General features: G+C 47.1%; 1 long non-coding RNA gene across 2 annotated transcripts in view; it reads left to right on the top strand.

Moving 5' to 3' along the window:
- LOC142245816 (uncharacterized) overlaps window positions 1-14,703 on the top strand; it is a 19,237-nt gene extending 4,534 nt beyond the window's left edge. The window contains exons 2-3 of one of the 2 annotated variants that reach the window (XR_012724798.1): window positions 13,390-13,566; window positions 14,462-14,703. This is a non-coding gene — a long non-coding RNA (uncharacterized LOC142245816). The remainder of the gene's footprint in view (window positions 1-13,389; window positions 13,567-14,461) is intronic. The other variant, XR_012724797.1, reaches the window with a different exon arrangement.

The raw sequence follows: 14,703 nt of genomic DNA, 5'->3' as shown, positions 1-14,703 counted from the left end.
TCACTGTGCACCGAGCGCCGGGGTCTCCAAGGCCCGGAGCCAGGGACAGATGTGCAGCGCCGGGGTCTCCAGGGCAGGGAGCCGAGGAGCAGATGTGCAGCGCTGGGGTCTCCAAGGCCCGGAACCAGGGGCCAATGTGCAGCGCTGGGGTCTCCAAGGCCCGGAGCCAGGGGCCGATGTGCAGCGCTGGGGTCTCCAAGGCCCGGAGCCAGGGGCCGATGTGCAGCGCTGGGGTCTCCAGAGCTCGGAGCCAGGGGCCGATGTGCAGCGCTGGTGTCTCCAGAGCCTGGAGCCAGGGGCAGATGTGCAGCGTTGGGGTCTCCAGAGCTGGGGGCCGGAATTCCAGGGCAGACCGAAAAAAATAAGGCACTTTTCTGCTCCATCTGCAAAGAAATTTCATAGAGTGTTGATGATTTTTTTGAAGCTAAAAAACTTCTACAGATAATTTACCTCTACGGATCTGCTAATGACCCTGTGCTGCGGTGTCAGCCGAGGATCATGCGGCTGTGATGGGATTTTGCGAGCGCATCACAGGAGCGGAGAAGATGGAGGGAGCACTTTCTCCCCATCTCCTCCGCTTTCTGTATCTGCGTGCACTGCACTGTAGTCACATAACATGCGTGTGCAGTGCGATGTTTCACACGCTCCCATAGACTTGTATGGGGGTGCGTGAGCCGAGACTCTCTGCCAAATAGAGCATGCCGCGATTGCACAGAGAGCATGATTTGTACTGTGGAAAATTAAGCAAGAGGACACTGTCCCATAGATTAACATTGGTGCGAGTGCATGCCCGATTTTTCATCGGATCGTACTCGCGCATGAAAATCGCAATTGAATATGAGCCCTAATGCACAGCCCCACCTACAGCGGATTGCTAAGCCTGGATACAACTGGAGCAAACCCTCAGCTCAGAGAAATAGGGGGTCTGTGCAGAACTACAACCTCCGGATTTACATAAAATGTTTTCACTAACGAGAAGAAAAGTTGTTGAAAACTGGGAATTTGGAGTTCACACATCGAGAAATCACCCATTAGAACGGATCCGCTGTTGGAAAAAAAAAGTTCTATAGACTGAACTTTCTTGTCCGTTTTGAAAAAAATTATTTTTGCAGGATCCATTTTTTTTTTTTACATTGGAGTCTATGGATCCGTTAGCTGCAGAAGAAAATCTGTGTCATGATTCTCAGACTTTTCTGGGATGCGTTTTCCTTGCTTTTTATTAATTTAAAAAAGCATGAAAAAAAGCCCTGTGGGCACAAGGCCTTTGTTTTTTTTCCCCCTCTCTCAATAGATAAAAAGAAGCATGAAAAGCAAAAAAGCATGATAAAAAAAAGCCCAGAAATGCAGCTTTTTTTCCTGCCAAGGCATGCTTTTCTTGTGCTAAAAAAAAAAAAAAAAAAAAAAAAAAAAAAAAGCTGGGCACATCATTCTGCTTTTTTTCCCTATCTCAAAAGAGGGGGAAAAAAAAAGCATGAAAAGAAGCATGGAAAAGTCATGAAAAAAACCCAGCATAAACATGTCAAAAAAGGCGCATTTATTCACCAGCTTTTTTTTCCTGCCAAGAGATGCAGATTTAGGCCGGAGTTCCACTTGTGTATGACATGTGCGAGTCTCGCATCGGTATCACCCGGCACGGCCGCACTCTCCAGTGACGAGCATCTCTCGGCTGCATAGAAATACATGCAGATCACCCGCTCAGGAGAGTGTCCACCGCGCCGGGTGATACCGATGCGAGACTCGCACAAGTCATACACAAGTGGAACCGCACCCTTATGTGCAGAAAAAATCTGCTACAGGTGCACAAAGCACTTACTCGTAGTTTTCAGCAATTTTTCACTTTGTTTATTATTATTTGGGCATTTACCTTCTCCAGATGGTTTAGCCGATTTCATCATTTACTGCTTGCCGCGTAGAACGTCAGTTTCATGTTATGTTTGCACAATCGAAGACTAACGTGCAACATAACTAAATATATATATAATATATATATGTATATATATATATATATATATATATATATATATATATATATCTATATATATTTTGCTTACAGCCTATTGATAATTCCTATTCTATTCGATTAGGCGGGCTGCCCAGCACTATATAAGTGCACCACACAGGAATGGAGACCCCAGTTTACATTAATGGTCCTGGCTGCATCCTGTATAAAGATATAATGTGCAGAAAATTTTTTAAAAAATAGTATATATGAGGTATTAGTTGATATTCTAACCAGAATACGGAAGCCCAGAACCCAATGTGAAGTGTCCTCATGTTTGTGGGTCCCCACACCGATATATATATATGAAAAAGTTTGGGCACCCCTATTAATATTAACCTTTTTTCTTTATAACAATTTGGGTTTTTGCTATTTCAGTTTAATATATCTAATAACTGATGGACTGAGTAATATTTCTGGATTGAAATGCGGTTTATTGTACTAACAGAAAATGTGCAATCCGCATGTAAACAAAACTTGACCGGTGCAAAAGTATGGGCACCTCAACATAAAAGTGACATTAATATTTTGTAGATCCTCCTTTTGCAGAAATCACAGCCTCTAGTCGCTTCCTGTAGCTTTTAATGAGTTCCTGGATCCTGGATGAAGGTAGATTTGACCATTCCTGTTTACAAAACAATTCCAGTTCAGTTAAGTTTGATGGTCGCCGAGCATGGACAGCCGCTTCACATCATCCCACAGATGTTCAATGATATTCAGGTCTGGGGACTGGGATGGCCATTCCAGAACATTGTAATTGTTCCTCTGCATGAATGCCTGAGTAGATTTGGAGCGGTGCTTTGGATCATTGTCTTGCTGAAATATCCATCCCCTGCGTAACTTCAACTTCGTCACTGATTCTTGCACATTATTGTCAAGAATCTGCTGATACTGAGTTGAATCCATGCGACCCTCAACTTTAACAAGATTCCCGGTGCCGGCATTGGCCACACAGCCCCAAAGCATGATGGAACCTCCACCAAATTTTACTGTGGGTAGCAAGTGCTTTTCTTGGAATGCCGTGTTTTTTGCCTCCATGCATAACGCCTTTTTGTATGACCAAACAACTCAATCTTTTGTTCATCAGTCCACAGGACCTTCTTCCAAAATGTAACTGGCTTGTCCAAATGTGCTTTTTCATACCTCAGGCGACTCTGTTTGTGGCGTGCTTGCAGAAACGGCTTCTTTCGCATCACTCTCCCATACAGCTTCTCCTTGTGCAACGTGCGCTGTATTGTTGACCGATGCACATTGACACCATCTGCAGCAAGATGATGCTGCAGGTCTTTGGAGGTGGTCTGTGGATTGTCCTTGACTGTTCTCACCATTCTTCTTCTCTGCCTTTCTGATATTTTCTTGGCCTGCCACTTCTGGGCTTAACAAGAACTGTACCTGTGTTCTTCCATTTCCTTACTATGTTCCTCACAGTGGAAACTGACAGTGTAAATCTCTGAGACAACTTTTTGTACCTTCCCCTGAACAACTATGTTGAATAATCTTTGTTTTCAGATCATTTGAGAGTTGTTTTGAGGAGCCCATGATGCCACTCTGCATAGGAGATTCAAATAGGAGAACAACTTGCAAGTGGCCACCTTAAATACCTTTTCTCATGATTGGATACACCTGCCTATGAAGGTCAAAGCTCAATGAGGTTACAAAACCAATTTAGTGCATTAGTAAGTCAGTAAAAAGTAGTTAGGAGTGTTCAAATCAAGAAATTGATAAGGGTGCCCATTCTTTTGCTCCGGTCAAATTTTGTTTAAGTGTGGATTGCACATTTTCTGTTAGTGCAATAAACCTCATTTCAATCCAGAAACATTACTCAGTCCATCAATTATTAGATATATGACACTGAAATAGCAAAAACCCAAATTGTTATAAAGAAAAAAGGTTAAAATTAATAGTGGTGCCCAAACTTTTTCATATAAAAAAGCAACAAAAAGGGGAATATATTTTCCTCCAAAAATTCAGCAATTACTTACAGCAACAAGAGGGCAGCAGCTTTAAAGGCCGATGCACGATGTCTAATGGTATGGGCATGACTAATAGGCTGCTAGCCAGACACTGTGCACCTATATGTGTGAATGGTGCTCCATACAAGTCTATTTTGTGTGCAATTTTATCACCACCTCCATGCTTTTGTAGTGTGTGAGTGGTGGCTTCATCAGTGTTTTGCACCTGTTGCCTCCATCTTTATTGGGGACTTTGCTGCATCCCGTCAGTGCATTAGATCCTTTGGCCTGGGCAGCTTTAGGCCTGCGCCACACATCCGTGCCTCCGGCACGTGTTTGTCATTTTTTACACGTACCGGCGGCACGGAGACACTTTAACCAATGCTACCCTATTGTAGCAGGCACACACACGTAAAACCACACGGAACGTGTGTCCGTGTGCGTTTGTACGTGTGTGCGTTTTTGAAAGCGCTGACATGTCCGTTTTTTCGCCGGCAGCACGGGTGTCACACGGCCCGCACCCGTACTACACGGGTGTAGTGTGGATGTGGTCCCGTGTGACACGCGCCGGAGAAAACACACATGTCAGTGAAAAAAAAAACAAACATTAACTCACCTTCTCCAGCCCTCCTGTCTCTGCCGCTGCTGCCTCTTGCTGCCGACCGCCGCTCATTAATCTCATAGAATATTCACTTCACTGCCTGGCAGCAGCAGCAGCGGGGAGACGGGAGGGCTGGAGACCGAGGATCAGCACCACGGACAGCAGCGCGGACAGCAGGAAGGACCAGGTGAGTATAATAATTACCGATTCTACGTGTGCTATCGCGGATAACACACGTAGAACACATGTGGCCTGCACGTACCAGAGACACGTACTTACCTGCACGCAACACGCAGGGAAAATACGTGTCTCTCGGCACGTGCGTGAATTTCACGTGAGTGTGGCAGAGGCCTTAGGCTGTGTGCGCATGTTGCGTTTTTTTTTTTATGCGTTTACGGAGCGTTTTAAACGGCAGCGTAAACGCATGTGTTCTGCGTCCCCAGCAAAGTCTATGAGAATTTAGGAAATTCCATGCGCACGTTGCGTTTTAAAATGCAGTTTTGCATGCCAAATTTTTTACAAAATGCTGCGTTCCAAAAAGCAACATGTCACTTCTTTTGTGCATTTTGGATGCTTTTCCCTCTGTCTATGGTAGAGCAAGCATCCAGAGCACATGAATTCTGCATCCATTCTGTACTCCAAATACTTGCAAAATGCAGCATTTTGGCTGCTTTTTGAAACACACATGCAGTGACAAAACTCTGCAGAATATTTGTCATGGCAGAACGCAACGTGCGCACATACCCGTACTATTGTTGCTGTAAGTAATTGCTGAATTTTTGGGAGGAAAATATATTCCTCTTTTTGCTTTTTTTTTTTTTTCAGAAAACTGTGGTAAAGAAAAAAAAAAAAAAAGTCATACATTTTTGTTTACAAAAATGTTGCAGCTTTTGTCACTTTTACCCCGGTTTCGCCTTCTTTTTGACCAGTGTGTGGCGCTTAATGTGAGCGGGTGTCGCGGCTTCGTACAATCAAACACCTTTGCTACAACATTAATCTAAAACTCTCTAAAGGAACAAAAAACAATTCCGCAATTCACGCCAAATTCATTAATCATTGGGCGCCATTTTCACCAATTTGGCATAAAGTCCATTGGCGAAAAAAGACAGAAAAATGAACTGATGATCAGTGGATATATTTGCACAATAGTTGGTGACTTTTCACTTTTTTTTTTTTTGCAGTACAGTCCCTGACATAAAAGAAAGACTAAAATAAAACAAAACAATTCTTTGCCATTTTTTCTATTACACAATATTTCATCTTGGCTTTTTGCTCCCCGGCTTTCTTTCCTCCCGGTCTCTGCCCCTCGTCTTTGCTTTTTCCTCCTGGATATCTTTCCCCCCGGTCTCTGCCCCTCGTCTTTGCTTTTTCCTCCTGGATATCTTTCCTCCCGGTCTCTGCCCCTCTTTACTTTTTGCTCCCCGGATATCTTTCCTCCCGGTCTCTGCCCTTCATCTTTGCATTTTCTTCCCCGGATATCTTTCCTCCCGGTCTCTGCCCCTCTTTGCTTTTTGCTCCCCGGATATCATTCCTCCCGGTCTCTGCCCCTCGTCTTTGCTTTTTCCTCCTGGATATCTTTCCTCCCGGTCTCTGCCCCTCGTCTTTGCTTTTTCCTCCTGGATATCTTTCCTCCCGGTCTCTGCCCCTCGTCTTTGCTTTTTCCAACTGCATATCATTCCTCCCGGTCTCTGCCCTTCATCTTTGCTTTTTGCCCCCCGGATATCATTCCTACCGGTCTCTGCCCCACGTCTTTACTTTTTGCTCCCCGGATATCTTTCCTCCCGGTCTCTGCCCCTCGTCTTTGCTTTTTGCTCCCCGGATATCATTCCTCCCGGTCTCTGCCCCTCGTCTTTGCTTTTTGCTCCCCGGATATCTTTCCTCCCGGTCTCTGCCCCTCGTCTTTGCTTTTTCCTCCTGGATATCTTTCCTCCCGGTCTCTGCCCCTCGTCTTTGCTTTTTCCTCCTGGATATCATTCCTCCCGGTCTCTGCCCCTCTTTACTTTTTGCTCCCCGGATATCTTTCCTCCCGGTCTCTGCCCCTCGTCTTTGCTTTTTCCTCCCGGATATCTTTCCTCCCGGTCTCTGCCCCTCGTCTTTGCTTTTTCCAACTGCATATCATTCCTCCCGGTCTCTGCCCTTCATCTTTGCTTTTTGCCCCCCGGATATCATTCCTACCGGTCTCTGCCCCACGTCTTTACTTTTTGCTCCCCGGATATCTTTCCTCCCGGTCTCTGCCCCTCGTCTTTGCTTTTTGCTCCCCGGATATCATTCCTCCCGGTCTCTGCCCCTCGTCTTTGCTTTTTGCTCCCCGGATATCATTCCTCCCGGTCTCTGCCCCTCGTCTTTGCTTTTTGCTCCCCGGATATCTTTCCTCCCGGTCTCTGCCCCTCGTCTTTGCTTTTTGCTCCCCGGATATCATTCCTCCCGGTCTCTGCCCCTCGTCTTTGCTTTTTCCTCCCCGGATATCATTCCTCCCGGTCTCTGCCCCTCGTCTTTGCTTTTTGCTCCCCGGATATCTTTCCTCCCGGTTTCTGCCCCTCATCTTTGCTTTTTCCTCCCCGGATATCATTCCTCCCGGTCTCTGCCCCTCGTCTTTGCTTTTTGCTCCCCGGATATCATTCCTTCCGGTCTCTGCCCCTCGTCTTTGCTTTTTCCTCCCCGGATATCATTCCTCCCGGTCTCTGCCCCTCATCTTTGCTTTTTCCTCCCCGGATATCATTCCTTCCGGTCTCTGCCCCTCGTCTTTGCTTTTTCCTCCCCAGATATCATTCCTCCCGGTCTCTGCCCCTCATCTTTGCTTTTTGCTCCCCGGATATCATTCCTTCTGGTCTCTGTCCCTCGTCTTTGCTTTTTGCTCCCCGGATATCATTCCTTCCGGTCTCTGCCCCTCGTCTTTGCTTTTTGCTCCCCGGATATCATTCCTCGCGGTCTCTGCCCCTCATCTTTGCTTTTTCCTCCCCGGATATCATTCCTCCCGGTCCCTGCCCCTCGTCTTTGCTTTTTCCTCCCTGGATATCATACCTCGCGGTCTCTGCCCCTCATCTTTGCTTTTTCCTCCCCGGATATCATTCCTCCCGGTCTCTGCCCCTCGTCTTTGCTTTTTCCTCCCCAGATATCATTCCTCCCGGTCTCTGCCCCTCGTCTTTGCTTTTTGCTCCCCGGATATCATTCCTTCCGGTCTCTGCCCCTCGTCTTTGCTTTTTCCTCCCGGATATCTTTCCTCCCAGTCTCTGCCCCTCGTCTTTGCTTTTTCCTCCTGGATATCTTTCCTCCCGGTCTCTGCCCCTCGTCTTTGCTTTTTGCTCCCTGGATATCTTTCCTCCCGGTCTCTGCCCTTCATCTTTGCTTTTTGCTCCCCGGATATCATTCCTCCCGGTCTCTGCCCCTCTTTGCTTTTTGCTCCCCGGATATCATTCCTCCCGGTCTCTGCCCCTCTTTGCTTTTTGCTCCCCGGATATCATTCCTCCCGGTCTCTGCCCCTCGTCTTTGCTTTTTGCTCCCCGGATATCTTTCCTCCCGGTCTCTGCCCCTCGTCTTTGCTTTTTCCACCCGGATATCTTTCCTCCCGGTCTCTGCCCCTCGTCTTTGCTTTTTCCTCCTGGATATCTTTCCTCCCGGTCTCTGCCCCTCGTCTTTACTTTTTGCTCCCCGGACATCTTTCCTCCCGGTCTCTGCCCCTCATCTTTGCTTTTTCCTCCCCGGATATCATTCCTCCCGGTCTCTGCCCCTCGTCTTTGCTTTTTGCTCCCCGGATATCATTCCTTCGGGTCTCTGCCCCTCGTCTTTGCTTTTTCCTCCCCGGATATCATTCCTCCCGGTCTCTGCCCCTCGTCTTTGCTTTTTCCTCCCCGGATATCATTCCTCCCGGTCTCTGCCCCACGTCTTTGCTTTTTGCTCCCCGGATATCTTTCCTCCCGGTCTCTGCCCCTCGTCTTTGCTCTTTGCTCCCCGGATATCATTCCTCCCGGTCTCTGCCCCTCGTCTTTGCTTTTTGCTCCCCGGATATCTTTCCTCCCGGTCTCTGCCCCTCGTCTTTGCTTTTTCCTTCCCGGATATCATTCCTCCCGGTCTCTGCCCCTCGTCTTTGCTTTTTGCTCCCCGGATATCTTTCCTCCCGGTCTCTGCCCCTCGTCTTTGCTTTTTCCTTCCCGGATATCATTCCTTGCGGTCTCTGCCCCTCGTCTTTGCTTTTTGCTCCCCGGATATCTTTCCTCCCGGTCTCTGCTCTTCGACCTATAATACGATTTTCCGGTGATTTATAATCGTGCAGTCTGCAATAAATTCTAGGATTTCTTCTCACCCCTCTCAGATCCTCCATTCTTTTAGGAGATGGAAGACCCCTTTGGCCGCAGACGTCGTCCATTGGGTCAGAGGCTGGAGATTTATGGCGGGGGTTTCATGGCAGGGGTTGTAGGGATATAAGTGGCCTATTGACCCCGCGACCCCTCAGGCTTTTAATGATTAGTATGTAGATGGGGGGGTCCAGACACTTGTTGCATGTGAAGCCCTCAGTGTCCATTAGGATTAATAGGTGTTAATTTGTCTGCAGACCCCCTGGTAACAATGACGGATGAGCCGGCCATTGTGGGGAGGGAGTGACAGATGTGTTTGGGAGTGTGCTGGCTTTCAGGCTGGTGAATGGTGGGCTGGAGGGACAAGGTTAAGACCCCCAAGGTGAACACTGGGCTGCCCTGGACACAATGGTGGTCACAGATGCCGCCTGGCCCACTCCCCTTTTCATTAGCCTAATTACAGCAGCAGCCGGGCTCCACACTGGGGGCCATTATGGAACGGTTCCCAGGAGGCGACTTGTTGAGCGCAACGTCTCCAAAGATCAGTCATAGAGAAGACTCAGCACCACAGGAGCTTACAATTTAATGGCCATTTAAAAGAAATCGGGATTAGTTTTTTCCCCTCAGTATTAGGCGATGTACACACTCAGATTATCACGGAAATGTTAGTGATGAAGATTCTCTGTGTGTCTGTATAGAGGAGAGGGAAAAACCTGCAGATGTATCTGTATAGAGAGCGGAGGGAAAAACCTGCAGATGTGTCTGCATAGAGAGCGGAGGGAAAAACCTGCAGATGTGTCTGTATAGAGAGCGGAGGGAAAAACCTGCAGATGTGTCTGTATAGAAAGAGGAGGGAAAAACCTGCAGATGTATCTTCAATGAGAGTGGAGGGAAAAACCTGCAGATGTGTCTGTATAGAGCGGAGGGAAAAACCTGCAGATGTGTCTGCATAGAGAGCGTAGGGAAAAACCTGCAGATGTGTCTTTATAGAGAGTGGAGGGGAAAACCTGCAGATGTGTCTATATAGAGAGAGGAGGGAAAAACCTGAAGATGTGTCTTTATAGAGAGCAGAGGGAAAAACCTGCAGATGTGTCTCTATAGAGAGCTGAGGGAAAAACCTGCAGATGTGTCTGTATAGAGAGCGGAGGGAAAAACCTGCAGATGTGTCTGTATAGAAAGAGGGAAAACCTGCAGATGTGTCTATATAGAGAGAGGAGGGAAGAATCTGCAGATGTGTCTTTATATAGATAGCAGAGGGAAAAACCTGCAGATGTGTCTGTATAGAGAGAGGAGGGAAAACCTGCAGATGTGTCTTTATAGAGAGCGGAGGGAAAAACCTGCAGACGTGTCTATATAGAGGAGGGAAAACTTGCAGATGTGTCTTTATATAGATAGCGGAGGGAAAAACCTGCAGATGTGTCTGTATAGAAAGTGGAGGGAAAACCTGCAGATGTGTCTTTATAGAGAGCGGAGGGGAAAAACCTGCAGATGTGCATCTATAGAGAGTAGCGGGAAAAACCTGCAGATGTGTCTATATAGAGAGCAGAGGGAAAAACCTGCAGATGTGTCTTTATAGAGAGAGGAGAGAAAACCTGCAGATGTGTCTTTATAGAGAGAGGAGAGAAAACCTGCAGATTGGGAAACTACTGGTTTCAACTATATATATGTAGAAATACAGTCCCAATACACTTAATAAAAGTGGGGCTATATTAACCCCTAGTTGTCACTGCTGATCCATGGGGGGCGGTTCTGTTTCTTTGCCAGTCTTTGGCGCTGAACATCTGCAGTGACAGAATGTATAATGGCGGAGCGAGACGTGCGGCTCAGACGCCAGCGCTCCCCCGTTAATAAATGGCCGCCTGGTATGAATATATCTTCAGCCAATCAAGGTAATGGGCAGGGGAGGCCGTGAGTAATGGACCCTTTATATTTATGAGGTCCCCGTAGACATGGCGTCAATGCAGCAAGAAAAAACAAAACACCCGATGATGATGATAGGAGGGCAATTTAACCCCTTAACTACTGCAAAGCGAGTGATGACCGGAGCTATAAAGAATCTATTGTGGCACAAGATGGGACATTGTGAGTACGAGCGAAACTGGACAATCTCCAGACTAAAGATTAGGGGATTGCACTGCGAGCAATTTCCTAATACAATGTTAAGTGAGGAGAGGTCGGGTCCATAGTGGGGTCCGTTCACACTTATAAAGGAGAGCGACTGTAGGAATAATCTATAGGGCAACTGCTTATAGTGCAATTCCCTAATATGAAAGGTAAAAGTGGCTCCGGGCTGCGGCTTCTCTCAGTGGGGTCTGTTAGGCCAAAAACACACTTCTGCATAAAAAACGTACGTGTCTCACATTCCGTTTTTCGGGTCAGTGTTCTGTTTTTAAGGGGCGTTTCTCCGGTACGTATGACGTCCGTGTGATGGCGTATGCTAGCCGTGTGTGCGCGTGGAATGCCAGTGTATGCGTACGTGTAATGTCCGTGTGAAATGTTCCGTGTGTGTGATGCACAATGTCGTTTATACATGCCCGCTGACAGCAGACAGAGTTGCGCGATGAGAATGAACTCGGGTGAACTTACCCCTGACTTCATCTTCATACCGCGGCTCTTTCTGGGTGTCGCGTACTGATTAGGAGTCACCCGTGAAGGACTCATCGGTGACCGCTAATCCCCTGAGTGACTGAAATGAGCAGTGCGATTACCGCTGCGGTCACTCAGGTTACCCGCGGCTAGCTGGATCCTCCACCCGAGACCACAACTCACCTGTGACTTCATCACCGTCACTCGGGCGACTTGCTGTCACAGTTGGAGGATCCAGCGGTGGCCGCGAGTAACCTCAGTGACAGCTCAGCTGATCGCGCGGCTCACCTCAGTTGCTGCGTGGAGCTGTCAGGAGCGGCGGTGTTCTACTGCAGCTCCTGTCACCTTCATGTAGCAGAGCTGGAAGCGACGCGGGACCTCCGTGGATTACGCCGGACATGGATGGGTTTTTAAGGGCTTAATAAAGTGGTGAACGAGGGTATTTGTTATTGTTTATTATTTCAAATAAAGGATTTTTTCACTGTGCGTGTTTATTAACTTTAACTTGCAGGTTAATCATTGGGGGTGTCTCATAGACGATTGCAATGATTAACCTAGGACTTAGTGGCAGCTATGGGCTGCCATTAACTCCTTATTACCCCGATTGCCAACGTACCAGGGCAAATCGGGAAGAGCCAGGTACAGTCCCAGAACTGTCGCATCTATTGTATGCGGTAATTCTGGGCGGCTGCTGGCTGATATTGTTAGGCTGGGGGGCTCCCCATAACGTGGAGCTCCCCATCCTGAGAATACCAGCCTTCAGCCGTATGGCTTTATCTTGGCTGGTATAAAAATTGGGGGGAACCACACGCCGTTTTTTTAAATTATTTAATTATTTATTTTACTGCACAGTATAGACCCGCCCACCGGCGTCTGTGATTGAGTGCAGTGAGACAGCTGTCACTCAATGTGGGGGGCGTGTCTAACTGCCACCAATCATAGGCGCCGGTGGGCGGGGGAAGCAGGGAATAGGAGATTGATTAATGAGCGGCCGGCATTTTCAAAATAATTGAAGCCACGTATTTTCGGCACAGCTGTTCCTCGCCGCGCTGGTGATCGGGGATCGGTAAGTATGAGCCGGGGGAAGAAACAGACTGAGCGCCAATGTAAGTATGACAGAGAACAGCAGTAAAAAAGGTAAGTAGACTGACTTTAAAAAAAAAAAAAAAAAGAAGAGCGACATCGCACGTTTAAAAACGCACACGGACGATACGTGCTGAACACGGACATGCTACGTGTGCCGTCCGTGCAGACACAGACCCATTGACTTTAGTGGGTCCTTGCCTGAGTGTTGACCGCCGAAAACGGACATGTCGTCCGTGCGGGAAAATGCACACACGTACTAACCACACGGACACACGTTGTGATTTTACGCGTGTGTGCCATCACCCATAGGGTAACATTGGTCAACGTGTCTCCGGTACGTGCAAAAACGTACCAAACACGTACCGGAGGCATGGATGTGAGTTGCGGGCCTTACACAGGTAAACATGGACGCACTGATCCGCTCCATTAGGGGACACTAAACCTAGCAATAAAAGTGTCAATTAACCAAGGAATACGGCTGAGTGAGGGACGGACATACTGCAGACAGAGCAGAGGGGAGAGGCTCCTGCTGCAGCCACATACAGGACAGTGAGGAAGAGGGCAGGGCTGAGCTCCTGAAACATGGATATATACAAAAAGAGCACAAAAAAACAAAACAAAACACAACCCCAGAATGTATAACCAGTGTACGAGGCTATTACAGGCGGTGCGCATCGTCCTCCTCCCAAAACACCGATTCTTCACAAGTTTGTCCCATAAAAGCGCATTTCACTCGCGGACGGCACCAAAGGGGGTTTTCCTGTCAGGGATTTCAGTCCGTTTTGGGACGGTCAGAATTAAAAGGGAATAAATCACTTTTATTCTATTTTCTGTACATCTTTATGGGGTGGCAGCTAACCTCAACATTTACAGATTTGTTTTACAGCAGCTGCATGGACCAATGGGAATAAAACACTGGAGATGGCCCACAGATGTCTATGGGAGCGTGTAGTGGACATAATGTGTGACCTGTGCAGAGAGGAGGAGGAGGTGAGCTGTGAGGTCTCCAATTGTGAATGAGGAATCCTGTGTTATTCACCGAACATAAAGGTACGATATTATCAGTCAATGTACAGAAGGAGGAAGTGAGATGTGACACCACCTATTGTAAATAGTGGATCTTGTGTTATCTACTGTATATAGTGGTGTTATCAGTCATTATATAGGATGGGGAGGAGGTGAGTTGTGATATCAAGTATTGTGAATAGTGGATCCTGTATTATATAAAGAGTTATTAGTTATTGTACAGGAGGATGAAGTGAGCTGTGACATCACCTATTGTGAGTGGTGGATCCTGTATTATCTACTGTATATAGAGTTATTAGTCATTGTACATGAGGAGGAGGAGGAGAGCTCTGACATAATCTATTGTGAGTGGTGGATCCTGTGTTATATACTGTATATAGAGGTGTTATCAGTCATTGTATAGGATGGGGAGGAGGTGAGCTGTGACATCACCTATTGTGAGTGGTGGATCCTGTGTTGTCTATTATATAAAGATGTTTTCAGCCATTGTACAGGAGGAGGTGAGCTGTGACACCACCTATTGTGAGTGGTGGATGCTGTGTTGTCTATTATATAAAGATGTTTTCAGCCATTGTACAGGAGGAGGTGAGCTGTGACACCACCTATTGTGAGTGGTGGATCCTGTGTTGTCTATTATATAAAGATGTTTTCAGCCATTGTACAGGAGGAGGTGAGCTGTGACACCACATACTGTGAATGGTGGTCTTAGATTCTCTATATATAGGTGTTACCTGTCACTGTAATCCTGTCTGTGATGATAAGGAGATGACGGCTGAGAAGTGATCACTACAGAATAAGAAGTGTGTGCGATTCAGTGAAAACTACGATTTCAGAATTTTTTTTTAATCTACTCTGTATTATTTATATTCTGGAAATCTCTAAAATATGAATCCACAATTTAAATCTCCATTTTTTCCAGATGATGAGAATTTCTGGATTACTGGACACCACAGAAGTGATGAGTAGGACGGTGGCACCTCCGGCGTGATATCAGTCCACGAGTGACGGCAGCTACATGTAATCCCGGCAATCATGTCACTCCCTGCGCTGCCGGTGACAGCGCACATAGCTGGTGACTGGCAGTGAACAGGTCAGGCACAGATTTTAATTCCATTAATTGGAGGTCGGGTGATGCCACCGGGACGGTAACGATCAATAAAG

The sequence above is a fragment of the Anomaloglossus baeobatrachus genome, chromosome 7 (genome assembly GCF_048569485.1).
Source record: "Anomaloglossus baeobatrachus isolate aAnoBae1 chromosome 7, aAnoBae1.hap1, whole genome shotgun sequence".
NCBI lineage: Eukaryota > Metazoa > Chordata > Amphibia > Anura > Aromobatidae > Anomaloglossus > Anomaloglossus baeobatrachus.
The sequence above is the reverse complement of the archived record's forward strand: the minus strand, read 5'-3'. Positions and strand labels throughout refer to the sequence as shown.